Source organism: Palaemon carinicauda, chromosome 12 (genome assembly GCF_036898095.1).
Source record: "Palaemon carinicauda isolate YSFRI2023 chromosome 12, ASM3689809v2, whole genome shotgun sequence".
In the NCBI taxonomy this organism is placed as follows: Eukaryota; Metazoa; Arthropoda; class Malacostraca; order Decapoda; family Palaemonidae; genus Palaemon; species Palaemon carinicauda.
In genome coordinates this window covers 8389202-8409201 of record NC_090736.1, presented here as the reverse complement: position 1 = coordinate 8409201, position 20000 = coordinate 8389202, and the positions used below count along the sequence as shown (strand labels likewise).

Below are 20000 nucleotides of genomic sequence, written 5' to 3'. Positions count from 1 at the left end.
TTCTTCCTCATGCTAATTTGAAGTTATTATGGTGTATGTAGGAAAGATTTGTTTAAATGTTGCTGTTCTTGAAATATTTTATTTTGTTTTATTTTGATTGTTCATTACTTCCTTTTTAGTTTATTTATTTCTTTATTTCCTATCCTCACTGGGCTATTTTTCCTTTTTAGAGCCCTTGGGCTTATAGCATCGTGCTTTTGCCAAAGACAACACCAAGCGAAACACAAGATGAATAATATTCTTAATTAATATCTATTGAGTTCGTTTTTTTCTCTTTTTTTTTTTGGTAAATGATTTTTTCTTCCTATTGTCAATTTGAAGTTTTTATAGTTTATATATGAAAGTTTATTTTAATGTTACTGTTTTTGTAATATTTTGTTTTAATTGCTCATTTACGTCTCTTGTAGCTAATTCATTTCTTTATTTTCTTTCTTCACTGGGCTATTTTTCCCTGTTGGCATCGTGATTTTGCCAAAGGCGGCACTAGGCGAAACACAAGATGAATAATATTCTCGATTCATTTCTGTTTGGTTCTTTATTTTTTTTTTAATGCTTGTTTTCTCCCTCTTGGTATTTTGAAGTTTTTATAGTTCATGTATGAAAGATTTATTTATATGTTCCTGTTCTAGAAATGTTTTTTTTTTTTTTTAGATTGTTCATTTACGTCTCTTGTAGCTTATTCATTTCTTTATTTCCTTTCCTCACTGGGCTATTTTTCTTTTTTGGAGCCCTTGGGCTTATAGAATCTTGGTTATCCAAATAGGGTTGTAGCTTGGCAAGCAATTATAATAATAATAATAATAATAATAATAATAATAATAATAATAATAATAATAATAATAATAATAATGATAAATGTTTTCAATTCGGCCTTGAAACAATATCAAGTCTTATTTTTACTTCTGAAGGCCTACGAAATTTTCTTATTGGCAGTTCTTAATGTTTCAGCCACGTAAATATTTTCAGAAATTATAAACGCATGTTTATATCTTCCGTTTCTTTATATTTCATTCATATTCTTTACTGTAAGAATAAAGAAAAACTTCTCATTCTTCCCCGAAAGGGAATATTCTCCTTTTTTTCTTATTATTCCATTAAGAGAAATAGATGTATTTTTATGGGAACAGGAAAATTTATGGTCTGATTTTGCTCAAAGGGAAAAAACGTTCAAAGAGAGAAGAAGAGTCAATACAACATTTGAATTCCTGACAAACGAGAAGCTGGTCGTAAAATCTAACATTTGTCGACCTAGAGTTTACATTACGAATTATATTGTTGTTAAAAACAATAAAATCAAGGAACTTCGGCAGTTCTTTACACACAGACACACACAAATATATATATATATATATATATATATATATATATATATATATATATATATATATATATATATATATATATATATATATATGTGTGTGTGTATATACTGTATATATGTGTATATATATATTTATGTATGTTGCTATATATGTATTTGTATGCTATATTATATATATATATATATATATATATATATATATATATATATATATATATATATATATACACACACAGTAGATATATGTATTTAGGTATATATATATATATATGTGTGTGTGTATATATGTATATATAGATATATATATATATATATATATATATATATATATATAGATAATTATATATATATATATATATATACATATATGTGTGTGTATATATATGTATATATAAAGGTATATATATATATATATATATATATATATATATATATATATATATATATATATATATAATAAATTTTGCACATTTAAACGTGTTTTTCATATTTCAAATAAGCCATATATATTATCACATTAAAGTCTGGATTCTCTTAACAACCTTGGGATCAGAGTCCCAGAAGAATTGTTATTAACTTTTATCTTTCTTCGTGGCTGAGTGGTATGGTCAATGTCACACAAGTATCCTGGACTAGAGTTCGAAGCCCGGCCGGAAAGATACTATAGCCTTTGAGTGATTTCGCCTGGGGCTCTGATCCCGAGGATGTTAAGAGAATCCTGACTTTAATGTGTTAATATATATGGCTTATTTGAAATATATTTATATATATATATATATATATATATATATATATATATATATATATATATATATATATATATATATATATATATGTATATATATATATATATATGTATATGTATATATATATATATATATATATATATATATATATATATATATATATATATATATATATATATATATATATATATATATGTATATATATATATATATATATTTCGTTGCAAAATTAAGTAAAAAAACTTAAAAATTATATAAGAGCGACCTCATAATGGTAATGAAATAGAGAAAATATCCGACATAGCAAAAATCGTTGTAAAATTTGCTCTCTCGAAGTTTCCATCAGCTAATAGAAGAACGGGCGAATAATAAATTCATTTTATTTATATCTTTTACGATAAACTCATTTATAAAAGACACTTATAGTGCTTCTGAAGCGTAATTAACCCCAGTAATTAAGTTCGAGTCTCAGAAAAAAAAAATCGCTACGGCGTCTGTTTTTGGTTATTGACATTTTCACGTAGTTTTTTTTTTTTTTTTTTTTTCCCAATATTTCGGTAACGTGCAATTTAAACTAAGGCTGATAAAGTCTATACTTTAATTTGCCTCGTCGGAAAGGGTTATTATTATTATTATTATTATTATTATTATTATTATTATTATTATTATTATTATTATTATTATTAGCAGCTAAGCTACAACCCTAGTTGGAAAAGCAAGATTCTATAAGCCCAAGGGTTCCAATTGGGAAAAATAGCCCATTGAGGAGAGGAAATAGGGAAATAAATGAACGATATGAGAAAAAAATTAATAATAAAATATTTTAGCTAGCTTTTTTGTTTTAGTGTGTTTGATTACAGGATTTTTCAAAAGTTATGTGATTTTCGCAAAAGAAATTACATGAATTTTGATAAAAGCTACTGAAATTTATTTTTATTTTTTTTGGGGGGTGTTGGGAGAGGAGATAAATTAAGTAGATTAAAGGGGGTAAATTAAGTAGATTAAAGGGGTAAATTAAGTAGATTAAAGGGGTAAATTAAAGGGGAAAATTAAAGAGGTAAATTAAGTAAATTAAAGGGGTAAATTAAGTAGATTAAAGGGGTAAATTAAGTTATTAAAGGGGTAAATTAAAGGGGGTAAATTTAAGAGGTAAATTAAGTAAATTAAAGGGGTAAATTAAGTAAATTAAAGGGGTAAATCAAAGGGGTAAATTAAAGAGGTAAATTAAGTAAATTAAAGGGGTAAATCAAAGGGGTAAATTAAAGAGGTAAATTAAGTAAATTAAAGGGGTAAAATAAGTAAATTAAAGGGGTAAATTAAGTAAGTTAAAGGGGTAAATTACGTAAATTAAAGGGGTAAATTAAAAGGGTAAATATGTGTGGGACAAGTCTTAAGAAAATTGGATAGCTATGTTAGGAACGCGCTAATTTTGACAACAGTATATCGTTAATTTGTTCTCACCATTTATTTATTTCCTTATTTCCTTTCCTCACTGGGCTATTTTTCCCTGTTGTAGCCCTTGGACTTATAGCATCTTGCTTTTCCAACTAGGTTTGTACCTGGGCTATTAATAATAATAATAATAATAATAATAATAATAATAATAATAATAATAATAATAATAATAATAATAATAATAATAATAATAATAATTAAGCAAACTAAAACATCACCAGAGATTTAATGATTAGAATGATCATACCTACTTCTGAAGACTCTTTGACCAACTTTGCTAATAAGATTAATAATATAATTCATTTTATACCAAATGAATAACTTTATTCATATCCCTAAGACTTTTTTTTACGTGTGACTAATCCATTTACCCCCAACAACCTCACTTAGCTATTTGGAGGTGCCGAAGTGTAGTGTTTACAAACAGCATTTTGTTTACGGTCGTTCCTATATATAGGAGCGAAGGATGGCATCATGATAAACAGGTCCCCATAGGCTCTGGCTTGTATGATTGAGCGTTCTTGGGATTTCATACATACCAGGTGGAAGGAGGTTATGTTTTACCACCTCTTTGTGTGTGTGTGCTTGTTTGCAAATAGCTTACTGGCCACAATTTTAATCGTAGAGTAATGAAACTTCTAGGGATTAACTGTTATGTTAAAAAATGTAAATTTTGGAAGGTCAAGGTCAAAGGTTAATATCACGGTCAAGCAAAACATCGAGAAATAAGCTGCGACGGCGGAGGTCTGCGCTCTACTGAGTGCCCCTCTAGTATTTAATGTTTTGCTGGTTTGGGATGCATTTCGAAGTATAGATAATCTCAATATTATGTATATAGCCTCAGGAAGTGTAATTAGATATGTAGAATTATGACTGAATCTCACCCCAGGTCTCTAATCAAGTTTCTAATCCTGCTATATGAAGTTTCAAGGTGTCTGGTTTCAGTTCCTGTATCATCTGAAGAGACGCGCACCAGAACGTCAGCCGGGCAAGCGCACTCCAAACTGTAGCACCCAACCACAGCAGTAACTTTTCCAGTAAAGAGTTAAACTCATGGGCCTAGGTTAGGAACGATCTGTTGTCATGCGAATGCAAGGTGAACGTGTTACCGTTATACAATCTGGCGTTTTAGCATCCAAAAACCAAGAAAAAAAAAAAATGCATTTCAACGCAACATACTTGATATATCGGAAGAACTGTGCAATTATTAGACTTACTAATATATTATGCCACTTTTGACGCGGCAAGTATACTGATTCCATCCTAAATGTGAAAACTAATATAAGTTAATCTATGGAAATGGAGTTCTTATGCAGTAGCTCATCTGGTTATTTGTCATTGCTATTTACTTCTGCATCTCAGACTCTCATATTCACGGAAGATCAAACTTCCCCTGTAAGCAATTTTAAGGCCTTCCTAAGGATATGAAACCAAAGGAATTATTTGAAAAATATCCAGGAAGTTAAACGTGATAATTTCCCTTGGTATGAAAAACAGTCAGGCTTCCAGAGTACCCAAGGAGGCTAAGGCCGTTTTAAAGATGGCGTCACATTGCAACACTACAACTGCCAAAAACCGTTTCGGAAAGCGTTTTAAATGTGACGTCAATATGGCCGTAAAAGCTACCGCGCACAATATAAACTAAGTCAATCTAGTCATTATGACAATCAGTCTTAGGCCGGGAGCACACTAGCGACTCTGTGGCGCCACAAAGCCACAGCATCGTGTGGCGGGGATGTGGTCTCCCATAGGTTTCCATTGTTTTCAAACCCACGCCATGCCTGTGGCGGGGATGAGCGACAGAGAGCCACAGTCGTTAGTTTTCGCGGCAAAAGTTGAAAACAATGGAAACCTATGGGAGACCACATCCCCGCCACACGATGCTGTGGCTTTGTGGTGCCACAGGGTCGCTAGTGTGCTCCCGGAATATTTATGAAGCCACTGCAGACACGTTCGGCTAAATGTTGTCGTAGGTGGGATACATCGCTTAATATTCTGTTAAGTTGATAGTAGAGTCAGTGTCGGAGGACGGCATCATCAAAGAATAAGACACAGCAGTGAGGGGGAAGGCGGGAGGGAGCTTGACATTCCGGTGTTCACCAATGTCAGGTGATAACTGAAAGGCGAAGTGTATGAAACTAAACTTTATTTGATTAATCATAGAGTTTATGCACACGGTCTTGCAAGCAAGAACGTCACAGGCGTTCAAACATAAGCTAGCTTGCTAACACAGCTGGTCTATTAACAGTGCCTCGAAGATTGAGTGATGATATAAGAAAAGGAAAATCTTTACAGTTTACGAACATGTATAAAACATGTGCGGTAAAAAGGCCTCAGACATGTCCCTCCACTTGTGTCTCTTATTTATAATGTCCATCTATTGTCTGTCCTCATTATATGCCATGCCCAAATATCCTAGAAAATACTCTCAACAAAGTTATCGTTTAGCAAAACATCAGTTGCATTGATGCCTTACCTGATAACAAAATAACGTGTCTTAATCTGTCATTTCCAGTGGTCAATTCTTAGGCCTACATTTCTTAGGAGATGATTTTACCTTAGACTAATGATCGTGCCCTATAATTATCAGCTAAGTAGACCTAATGTACTTTAGTTGTAAAAAGAATAGACCTTTTTTTTCTTTTTCAGGTCATATATTATTATTATTATTATTATTATCATCATTATAATTATTAATTACTTGCTAAGCTACAACCCTAGTTGAAAAAGCAGGATGCTATAAGCCAGGGCTCCAATAGGGAAAATAGCCCAGTGAGGACAGAGAATAAGGAAATAAACTACAAGAGAAGTTTAAGAACAATAATAACATTAAAATAAATCTTTCATATATAAACAATAAAACTTCAAAATAACAATACAAAGAGAAGCAAGATAGAACAGTGCATTAGTTAACCCCTTGCATGAAGAAGAATTTTTGAGTAATCTCAGTATTGTCAGGTGTATGAGGAAAGAGGAGAACGTGTAAAGAATAAATGAGCCGTAACCAGCGAGAGACATCTAATGTAGTACAGTCTGGTCAATCAAAGGACCCAATAACACTCTAGCAGTAACGTCTCAACGGGTGGCTGGTGCCTTGGCCAACCTATTACGTGCAAGTTATATTTATTGTTAGTTTTAATGACTTGAAGGATGGCAATTTGATCAACTATACCATAAACAAAACTCTCTCTCTCTCTCTCTCTCTCTCTCTCTCTCTCTCTCTCTCTCTCTCTCTCTCTCTCTCTCTCTCTCTCAAGACCTACATTCCCTTATGACATTTCCTCCACTTTCAACTCCACCAGAAATGTTTAATGAAATCATTTGAGCAACAGAATGAAATCCACTTACCTCCCTAACTAGCCAATTAAAGATCTACCCTAAGAACCAGGAGATGAGGCCTTTTAAGTTGTTGGATATATGCCATCGCCAGCAACACTCTTATTTAGTAATGCTTCTTAGAGAGAATTGGATTGGAATAGAAGTTCAGCTCTCTGGGAGTGATTTAATTGCTTCATGGAAATGTCCCGAAGGTAATCAAATGGGGATAGCAATAATTAAAGAGCCATATGAAATATGAGTGCAATTAGGAGTGGTATTACACACATGATTAAGATAGAGAATATGATTAGGTAATAGTTGATGATGAGGAGGAAGGATTTAAAGATATGAGAATTATTTTCTGATGCTACAGAAATATGTTTACTTTATGATGAATAGTGAAGGATATAAAATGAAAACGTGAGGATATAAAGCATATAGTTTAAGATTTACAGATATAATTAGGTGTTCTGCAAGGAATTTTATATATATATATATATATATATATATATATATATATATATATATATATATATATATACATATATATATATATATATATATATATATATACATATATACATATATATATATATATATATATATATATATATATATATATATATATATATATATATATATATATATATATATATATATATAAGTAATGGTTAAGCTATAATTGGATCAGTTGTTAGTATTTGAAATTATCAAATGCATAGTTAAGATTTACAGATATAATTAGGTGTTCGGCAAGGAAAATTTTGGATATAAGTAATGGATAAGGATATAATAGGATTAGTTGTGATTATTTACAATTATAAAACGATATAACAAATAATTAAAGATCTGAGAAAAAATAGTTAATTGTGTTAAAGAAATAGTTAAAGATACAAGAGAAATGCTATAATGGGGATATCAAAAAGGATTAAAAATAAGCAACAGAGAAATAGTAAATATGAGATAACCAGTTAAAGTATGAATCAAAATATTGAAAAGGATACGTATATGATAATGACATTCATTCTATGTAGAAATGAGTAATGCTTCAATAGTTAAAATAAAATTTGAAATAGATATGTTGAGAATATTATAATAGTAGAATTATGGAGACGTTCATGAGAATAACCCAAGCAATTAGCCTTAAGTATTATTATTATTATTATTATTATTATTATTATTATTATTATTATTATTACTTGGTAAGCTACAACCCTAGCTGGAAAAGCAGAATAGCATAAGCCCAAGGGATCCAACGGGGAAAATAGCCCAGTCAGGAAACGAAATAAGGAAACGAACAAACTACGGCAGAAATAATGAACAATTAGAATGAAATATTCTATGAACAGTGACAACAGTAAAATGAATCTTTCATGTATAAACTATGAACACTAAGAAAACAAGAGAAAGAGAAATAAGGTAGAATAGTGTGCCCGAGTGTACCCTCAAGCAAGAGAACTCTAACCCAAGACAATGGAAGGCCATGATACAGAGGCTTTGGCAGTACCTTTAGGTTGTAGTGGCCGATGCGGTAACGTCCCTGACTGGTGAATGCCAGACTGGGGTTCGAGTCCCGCTCAAACTCGTTAGTTTCTTTAGTCTCTGCAATCTCACCATCCTTGTGAGCTAAGGATGGGGGTTTTGGGGGAGGCCATAGGTCTATCTGCTGAGCCATCTGCAGCCATTGCCTGGACTTCCTTAGTTCTAGCTTGGGTGGAGAGGGGGCTTGGGCGCTGATCATATTTATATATGGTCAATCTCTAGGGCATTGTCCAGCTTGGTAGGGCAATGTCCCTGTCCCTTGTCTCTGCCATTCATGAGTAGCCTTTAAATGAGCAGGCATAATGAAGATACTTCATTTCTCGACCCACGTTCATTTTACTTAGTGGCTCCGAAGGTGTTTAGGGTATATCCAGTTAAATAAACAGGGAACACTATTAGATCGAGGTCTGGCCAAGTGACGTATTGGAAAATAAACTTTATGACTGTTAATACTTTCAAACGTTATTTTAATTCCAGGGGTGAATTTATCGAGTTTCGTCTCTATGCATATTGAACGAAATCTATTTTATGATTTTGATTTTGATATTTCGTGAAATCAAACAAATTGATTATCCTTTTGGTTTATCTTTTAATAGAATTATCTATTTGGAATTGAGGTAATGTAATGATTCATGTGAAATGAAGAGTTTAGAGAAAGAAAAGGAAAATAGAAAGAGAAAATAAGATGTAAACAAGAGGATAAGATAAAGTTTTAAAAGTTGATAGACTGGTGGGATTAAACCAAAGGGAATAGATGAAGATAAAATTGTAGAAAATAATTCAAACCAGCAACTAAGGTGATAAGCACCCTAGTCAACTCCCCACCAAAGGTAGGACTAGAAATGACCAGGCAATGGCCGAGATGACATTGCAGGTAGATAGACCTATAGGACTAGACCTACAAGAAGCAGCTGGACATGTATGGAATATTTTTTGGGGGGTGGAGGGAGTGGAGGGGCTTTTTCAGACCCATGTTATATATCACAAGACCGAGGAATTCTTTGGACATTCTTTTGAGGATACTTTTTTTTTTTGGATTTTTTTTTTTAACGAAATATTTTCCAAGAGGAACTTATTTTCGAAGAATTCTTGAAGTTTCTTTTGCCAGAGGACGGAGGTAAAAAGGTAGATTATTAAAAATAAAGTTACAGTACTCTTAGGGCATTGTAGAAAGCTTTTTTTTTTTTTTTTTTTTTTTTTGGGGGGGGGGTTACGAAGGATTTTCTATTTATTCGTCTATCATCATCATCTCCTATTACGCCTATTGACGCAAAGGACTTTCGCCAGTCGTCTCCTACTTCACGCTTCATAGTTCTCAGCCATGTAGGCCTTCGTCTTCTAACTAATGCCTTGTGGAGCCCAGTTGAGCGTTTAGTGAACTAACCTCTCTTTGCGAGTGCGAAGAAAATGCCCAAACCATCTCCATCTACCCTTCACCATGATCTCATCCACATAGAGCACAAGAGTAATTTCTCTTATAGTTTCATTTCTTATCCTGTCCTGCCCTTTACCTCCCATTATTCTTATGAAGCCTTTGTTCTCAAATATACAGAATCTGTTGTATATTGTTTCTTTTTTATCATTTGAATGTTATCTTAGTTTTACTCATATTTATTTTCAGTCCCACATTTCTGATTTCTCTACTCTGATCTTCTGTCATTTTTTTGAAATTCCTCCCAGGATTCAATAAACCCAACTATGTTATCCACAAATCTTTGATAAAGTTTTTCCAAGCTTTAGGTATAGAACATTCTTGCAGACATTTTGTATACAGTTCAGCTAGTTTTTCTACTATGAATTCTTCCCCATCTATTATTGAACCAATTCTTAGGCCATCTATTCCTGCTTTGCCTCTTTTCGTGCCTTTTAATGCTTTCTTTACTTCAACTATTACGTTTGGTACTGGCTTAGGTGTTTCATTATTTCTATTGGCAAAGTAATTTCTTATATCACTATTATATTGCATTGTATAGAAAACTATTGCAATTTTTATCACTCCATCTCTATTGTTAATAGTATTTCTATTTTTATCCTTTAAAGCAAAGATGTGTCGGTGCCCTTTTCCATGTCTTCTTTTCATTAGTTTAATGCTTCTTCCTTTCTTTAGCATTTGGTCGCGCTTTTGGTCTGATTGTGTTTACTAATGTCTTGGGTTTTTAGTTTGTTTGTTTGTTGTTTTGGATAGGTCTGCTAATTGTATTTCATCTTTCTTTGAATTTACCCTCAATTCCAATCATTTCTTTATTAGGCCTTTATTTGTTAGTTTTCCTCGATCATATTTAGGAACTTTAACACCTATCTCCTTTGCTGAATCCAATAAAATTATTGTTAAATTGCTCCTTCATGTCCTCTTGACTTGCTTTTACTTCATCATGTAGCTGGGAGTACCTATTTTCCATTGCTCTTATTAAAGGAATTTTTATTATCTTTCTTAAAATTAGTTTTTCTCTCTTTCCTTAGATCTAAACAAATTATGCTTTTCCCCATTCTATGGCATTCTATGGTCGCTTGACTTTAGCTTCTTTACCACTGTGACACATTTATCTAAATCATCTTTTTCACCGCAGATAAAATCTATTTCATTTTTTCGTTTCTCCGGGCGGATAGCAACTGACTGCTCCAAATGTTATCCCTAAGGACTAACCAGAGGCAAATCCATCTCTTTAATAGCCTCTCCTCATTGTATTCAGTGAAGTGGTACGCTTATAATACTTCAAGGAAAGATAGTTAAAAAGAGAGATGCGTGTACGAGATGAGATTGGAACACTTCAAAGATTTGTCTTTCGTTCATTCTTTTTGGCCTACATCTGGAACAGTCAGGTGTAATCAGGGTTTGGAATCAGGGTTTAAACTTGTGTATGTAGCCATTAACTTAGATGCTGCTGCTTTTTACCTTAAATTACCTTAAAACTTTTCCAACTTCCTTGAATTTGAAGCTAGTAAAACTGATATTATCTTACAAATATCCAGTGTTTGGAATCAGGGTTTAAACTTGTGTCTGTAGCCATTACCTTAGATGCTGCTGCTTTTTTACCTTAAATTAACTTAAAACTTTTCTAACATCATTAAATTTGAAGCTAGAAAAACTGATATTATCTTACAGATATCATTACCTTGGAAATTACCTTGAAACCATGCAAATTACTCGAAACTAAGGTAAACTGATATTATCTTACAGATATCATTACCTTGGAAATTACCTTGAAACCATGCAAATTACTCGAAACTAAGGTAATTACCATTGTAGTTTAACATGAACTATAAAGGTAGTTAAAGCCTTTATTGTAATATATATATATATATATATATATATATATATATATATATATATATATATATATATATATATATATATATATATATATATTCATTGCACTCCAAAATTGTTATCATACTAGAAGAAAAGGCAGTTGGCTTCCAGAAGCTTGTGAAGAATGGCAAATAAATAGAATCTCTTATATGATCCTATCCAAATGATTAGAATTCCTTAAAAACACACCCATACATTCTCAGTAAATTTGTATCTTATGCATATTTTGTCTCTCTCTCTCTCTCTCTCTCTCTCTCTCTCTCTCTCTCTCTCTCTCTCTCTCTCTCTCTATATATATATATATATATATATATATATATATATATATGTACATATATCACAAGCACACGTGATTTTAATTAATGTAAATATCACCCACGAAATGCATTTAATACCGAATTCTATCTTGGGAATACATATCCACTTGGAATTCATTTTATGGTAACAGCTTCTGGCCGGGTGGTGATTCGAACCACTACCTGTACGGCTTGAAACTATGCTGGCAGGGACCCTACCGACTCAGCTATCAGCTATTAGTCTCTTGATAGCTGAGTCGGTAGGGTCCCTGCCAGAATAGTTTCAAGCCGTACAGGTAGTGGTTCGAATCACCACCCGGCCAGAAGCTGTTACCATAAAATGAATTCCAAGTGGATATGTATTCCCAAGATAGAATTCGGTATTAAATGCATTTCGTGGGTGATATTTACATATATATATATATATGTATATATATGTACATACATTCAAACATGTATACACGCACAAATATATATATATATATATATATATATATATATATATATATATATATATATATATATATATGTATATATATACACACACACACACACACATATATATATATATATATATATATATATATATATATATATATATATATAAATAATCATGATAATTATATCAATTCCATATATACCTTTTATGTCTGTACACAGAACTCATATTGTAAGTTCATGAATAATACATAATATACTGTACATACATAGGAAAAAAATAAGGAAGAAAATTCTCATAAACGCACAACAAGTCAAGTAAACGCACCTTCCCATGCCATAAAGCTAGCTATTCACGTATTCAAAAAAAAAAAAAAAAAAAAAAAAAAAATTATCCTGGACCGACATAAAAGGTCTTCCGCGAAGGGTTCTATTTAGGAATCTCTGTGGGATTGCTGAGGAAAATTGGAAGCATTGTTGGCCCCAAAATGCTTCGAATAGTTACCCCTCCCCCCTTTTCTTGAAAATCCACCTTTCGTGAAAGGAAATTGATCCTACCAGGGGCCTTCCATCGTCTTAAGAAATCACTCTCTCCTTCAGAATCATTTAAAGTGGGGTTTATGCGGTCGACTGGGATTCGTCGAACTCGGTTGTCAAACGGTTCGTCGAACCCGGTTGTCAAACGGTTCGTGGAACCCGGTTGTCAAACGGTTCGTCGAACCCGGTTGTCAAACGGTTCGTCGAACCCGGTTGTCAAACGGTTCGTCAAACCCGGTTGTCAAACGGTTCGTCGAACCCGGTTGTCAAACGGTTCGTCGAACCCAGTTATCGAACTTGCTTTTCGAACGGTTCGAAGAGGTGGAGTCAGCCACAAATGCAATTGGTTTGTTTACAACGAAGCCCCGCCCACAAAAGTCAGGCGAGAATAGATTTTCTTCGAACCGTTCGACGAACGTGTTTGACAACCAAATACCCCTTTCACACGTTCGAACATCACTTCAAACAGCTGTCTGTCGAACCGTGTTGGACCGTGTATACCCGACTTGAGACTCATCTTTAGTCCCACGGTAATAAGTAATGCCTATACGATATGAATGTCACTTAAAATTAGCGATTTGGCTTATGTTGATGCTGGGGGTAATCCCTGCCTGGCGGTTGCCGGACTGGGATTCAGTTCACGCTCATGCTCAATATTTTCTTGTAGTGTCTGCAACCACACCATCCTTGTGATCTAAATAACGGGTTTGGGGGAGCCTATAGGTCTACCTGCTGAGTCGTGTCCCTCCTGGTCCTATCTTGAGTAAAGAGGGGCTTGAGCATTGTCCTGTCTCTGGGCTCTGCCATTCAGGAGTGGCCTTTGAACCTTTAGCTAGACACCGGTTAACCGACGGCCAGCCTGTCGGAAAGAAAACGGATCATGTGAATCGGCCTTTAATGGAAGCTGATACAGACTTGCATTATAGGAAACAGGGTAGCCAGCATCTAATGCAAATCATAGCACGTCTGTTACTCTTTTTAAACTATTTCATTGTTATTTTTTTCTCATATCGTTTATTTATTTCCTCATTTCATTTCCTCACTGGGCTATTTGTTCCTATTTGAGCCCTTGGGCTTATAGCATCTTGCTTTTCCAACTAGTTTATTAGCCTAGCTAATAATAATAATAATAATAATAATAATAATAATAATAATAATAAAATGAGAAAAACGAGAGGGTAGCATGTTCCAGCGACTAACCGTCTCTGGTTAAAAGATCTATCTTTATCCAATAAGTCATTTTATGACCACTTGGCCCTTATTAATTCGTTGCCTAATTCGTTCAAGTTGACAAAAAGATTTTCTATTCAGTAGTCAAGGAATATATATATATATATATATATATATATATATATATATATATATATATATATATATATATATACATTGGTCCCTTTTATCTGTTATATGTATTTGCATTGCCATATTAAACATACATATGTACGCATATACATACACACACACACACACACACACACACATATATATATATATATATATATATATATATATATATATATATATATATATATATATATATATATATATATATATATACTATTGGTCCCTTTTATCTGGTGTATGTATTTTTATTACCATAATATACATAAATATGTACGTATATACATACACACACCTATATATATATATATATATATATATATATATATATATATATATATATATATATATATATATACATATATATATATATATATATATATATATATATATATATATATATATATATATATATATATATATATATATAGATTTACGTGTGTGTGTGTTAATTGTCATATACCTTCTACCACTTGTATACATGAATATTTTTATACGTTCATAGGAAATATACACAATAATAAAAGTAGTTATATTTTCAGTGCATCTTGTTTGCAGTTTCGTGACAAATTAATTTGTAGGTAAGAAATGCTAATTTTGTAACCTCCTAATCAGGTGAGAATTGACATCCTTTCATGGAGGAATTTTGCAAGCTTTTCGTAAAGCGAATTTCTCGGACGTGTTTTGTAACGCTGGTCGACAAACTCGAAAAAGCATTTTTTTAGTTGAAAGAGCTCTTTCATTTTATCGGCTTATAAGACTTTCTCACTCTAGGTTGAAGACATGGCTAATTATTGTGTGTCTGTATATGCCTCTTTCTGCTCCTCGTTTTGTAAATGCTTGACGCCTTTGTTTTTTAAAACTAGGTTAGTTACGGGGGTAGTTAGTTATTCGATTCGCGAAGTATCTATCTGTATATAATTATGTAATATATGTAAATAAAGCTATATTTATATGTATATATCTACATACACACACTATACATATACATACATACATATATATATATATATATATATATATATATATATATATATATATGATGTGTATATATTTATACATAAACACACACACACACACACACACACACACACACATATATATATATATATATATATATATATATATATATATATATATATATATATATATATATATATACACACACAATAGTGTACACAACTCATCAACACACACACACACACACACACACACACACATATATATATATATATATATATATATATATATATATATATATACACACACACACACACATATATATATATATATATATATATATATATGTATATATATATATATATATATATATATATATATATATATATATATATATAAGTATATACACACACACACACACACACACACACATATATATATATATATATATATATATATATATATATATATATATATATATATATATATATATATATGTTTTTTACATATACACACATAATAATGTACACAACTGATCAATATATATATATATATATATATATATATATATATATATATATATATATATATATACAGTATATATATGTATATATATATGTATATATATAAATATATATATATATATATATATATATATATATATATATATATATACAGTATATATATATATATATATATATATATATATATATATATATATATATATATATATATATATATATATATATATATATGATTGTGCATGTATACATGCCTGGAAACTCCTAGAATTGAAGATTAAAAAAAAAAATAATTGGCCTGGTTTTTTATTTAAAACCAACCACTTGTACGAAAGAGAACTATAACGGATGAAATGGTCCTATTTGAGAATAGAAGGAAGAGATTGAGATAATATGTAACAGCGGTATATTTCGATATAGGTTAATCTTCGAGTTCACTCCAATAAACCGAAATGGAAATCGATGCATATATTCTGTTATGGTCAAGAAACACCAGTGCAACATTTCTTGTGCAAACAGTAGATAGTTTAGCTTTTAAAGGCGGGTTCACACGGTCGAATCAAATGTTTGAAGTGATGTTCGAACGTTTGAACGTGTTATTTGGTTGTCGAACACGTTCGTCGAACGGTTCGAAGAAAGACTGTTCTTGCCGGACTTTTGTGGGCTGGGCTTCATTATCCACAAACCTCATGCCTTTGTGACTGACTCCAACTCTTCGAACCGTTCGACAAGCGGGATCGACGAACCGATCGATCGCGTAAACCCCGCTTAAGAATTGCAACATTGCAATCAAGAACTGTGCAAAGACCAGGTATATCGGCAAAGGATTTTCTCAGGATTAATTGATCCTGGGATTTTCCAAATTTAGGAATTCCTTTAAGATCGTTGGTCCATTGTCTTCACTGGTGAATAGTGTGTCCAGAGAGAGAGAGAGAGAGAGAGAGAGAGAGAGAGAGAGAGAGAGAGAGAGAGAGAGAGAGAGATAATTGAAATGAGGAATACATCAGTACACAGTTTTTCACTAGTGGTTCACTGTAAGCACATCTCGACGTTGAGCTCAGTTTGTACAATAAGAAAAGCTAGGCTATAGTGTCTTTTTTTTTTTTTTTTTTTTTTTTTTTTTTTTTTTTTTTTTTGCCTGCGGTGCTTCTGCAGGAAATGGTCCAAAAGCACTTAAGGTAGTTTCACCCTGCACCTTTTGGGAGAAGTTTTACTTTTGGGAGAAGTTTTAAAGTCACGTTACGCGAAGTAAGGCAGCACAGGAGGAGACATGCAGCAGTAAGTTTGGCAATAATGTTAGTCGAGTTTTCATCTGCCTTTTTTTTATATTGCTCGGGTTTTCTTATATATCTCCTCGCTGTTCTTTTGCTTAAACGTCTCTTGAGATTTATTAAATCTCATTATATTTTTTTCCGTTGCAATTTTCGAGAGGGAGGAAACTATGTTTATATTAAAGATACTCTTATTTTTGAACAGTAAGGCTCCCTAAATCTAGGGTGATTGAATCTCACCAAGAAAACAGAATTACTTACCATATCTGCCAACGGAGTTGAGAGGAGGTTGTGTTTTCACCCTTGTTTGTCCGTTTGTATTTGTATTTGTTTGTTTGTTTGTGAAGAACGTCCTAGCCACAATCTTACTAATAGAATAGTGAAACCTTCAGGGATTAATTGTCATGTTGAGAAGTGGAAGTGATTCAATTTTGTAAGTTCTATGTTAAAGGTCAAGGTCAAGGTCAAGAAATAATCTGCTGTGGCGGAGTTCTGCACTCTCAGAGTGCTTTTCTAGTTACCTCCGCCAACGAAGCCGGAGAGGAGGTTAAGTTTTCGGCACTTTTTGTCCGTTTGTCTGTTTGTTTGTGAACAACTTTCATGGGTTAATTGTTATGTTAAGTCGTGAAAGGGAATGAATTTTGAAAGCCCTAGGTCAAAGGTCAAGGTCAAGGTCGAGTAAAAGGTCGTTTGTTTGTGAACAACTTCCTGGCCACAATTTTACTAATAGAATAGTGAAACTTTCAGGGATTGATTGCCATGTTGGGACGTGGAAGTGATTGAACTTTGAAAGTCCTAGGTCAAAGGTCAAGGTCGAGTAAAAGGTCGTTTGTGTTTGAACAACTTTCTGGCCACAATTTTACTAATAGAATAGTGAAACTTTCAGGATTAATTGTTATGTTGGGACGTGGAAGGGAATGAATTTTGAAAGCCCTAGGTCAAAGGTCAAGGTCGAGTAAAAGGTCGTTTGTTTGTGAACAACTTCCTGGCCACAATTTTACTTACAGAATAGTGTAACTATCACTGGTTAATTTCTATGTTGAGACGTGGCAGTCCTATCCTGTAAAGAATATTTGGTCTCGTTATATGGCCTCCCAGACCCCAGCGACCAGCCTTGAAGCACAATTTATTATTATTATTATTATTATTATTATTATTATTATTATTATTATTATTATTATTATTATTATTAGTTGACCAGGCCGACATGAGTCTTTTTATTGTTTATATATGACATATCTGTTTTTGACGTTGTTAATAGTTTATATAGGACATATCTGTTTTGACGCTGTTACTGTTTTTAGAATGATGTATTGTTAATATATTCTCATCATTTATTTATTTCCTTATTTCCTTTCCTCACTGGGCTATTTTTCCCTGTTGGAGCCCTTGGGCTTATAGCATCTTGCTTTTCCAACTAGGGTTGTTGTTTGGCTAGTAATAATAATAATAATAATAATAATAGTAGTAGTAGTAGTAGTAGTAGTAGTTGAGCTAAAATCCTAGTTGCAAAAGCAAGATACTATAAGTCCAAGGACTCCAACAAGGGAAAAATAGCCAGTGATGAAAGGAAATAAGGAAATAAATAAAGTACAAGATAGCTAGGAACAATTAGAATAAATTTTTTAAGAACAGTAAAAACATTAAAATAAATCTTCCATACATAAAATCTATAAAAAGATTCATGTCAGCCTGTTCAACATAAAAACATTCGCTGCAAGTTTGAACTTTTTGAAGTTCCACCGATTCAACTGCCTGATTAGGAAGACCATTTTCGACAATTAGATGAAGTAAGATTTAAGCTGTGCTCAAAAACTATGAATAACTTTCAAATACAAAAACTGGTCGGCTTTCAGGTGACATGTGCAAGGAGATATAGTTTATCATTTGATTGAAGAAAAAACGGTTTGGTAAACAAAATAATTTTAGTTTTCTGTTTGTGTAATCATTGTGATAAACAATGTTCGTCTACAAGTATTTGTTTTGTTAATGAACGAGGCTAATAGATAAACGGAATCCTGGGAAATTGTTTGTATGTATACTGTGCACACATAGACATATACTATATATTATATATATATATATATATATATATATATATATATAATATATATATATATATATATATATATATATATATTACATACGTATATACGTATATATATATTTATATATACACATGTGTGTATATATATATATGTATGTATGTATATATATATATATATGTATGTATGTATATGTAAATTTATACATCATCATCTTCTCTTACGCCTATTAACGCAAAGGCCCTCAGTAAGATTTCACCAGTCGTCTCTATCTTGCGTGTATGTGTGTGTGTGTTGAGAGAGAGAGAGAGAGAGAGAGAGAGAGAGAGAGAGAGAGAGAGAGAGAGAGAGAGAGAGAGAGAGAGAACACTTAAGTTTTGTATGCTCATAAACAAACACATATTGATTCAATTCGCGTAATATTTATTCGCATGAAATCAACATTGAATGAAATATCAAGAGATCATTATAGTGTGTGATCATTAATAACAGTTAATTTGAATATAATGTTAAGTGAAATGGATTGAACTGTTAAATGACTGTTAATATAGATGGCAATTATATTTATTTGTTAAAAGCATTGTGCTTAACGGAGCACGGAGGGTGTCATTCTGTATTCGGATTTGAAGCATCCATTTTTACCCCTTTTTTAAAGGTTGCTCTGCCAAGGGCAATCGCTAGAAAAAAACGAAGATATAAATTTTAAGTATCAAATTAATATAAGTGATTTCTCTTAAAGGTACGGAACAAAGTATTTTTCTGCGGTAGGAATTTCTCAACTAAAAAGTCTGAGAAATCCGAACTCTCTCTCTCTCTCTCTCTCTCTCTCTCTCTCTCTCTCTCTCTCTCTCTCTCTCTCTCTCTCTCTCTCTATAAGAATGTGCTCAAGTGAATAATAT

The 20000-nt window shown here is 32.2% G+C and overlaps 1 protein-coding gene across 1 annotated transcript in view; it reads left to right on the top strand.

Annotated features, from left to right (window-relative positions):
* The window catches only part of LOC137650476 (titin-like), a 963282-nt gene that overhangs the window by 632295 nt on the left and 310987 nt on the right, over window positions 1-20000 (top strand).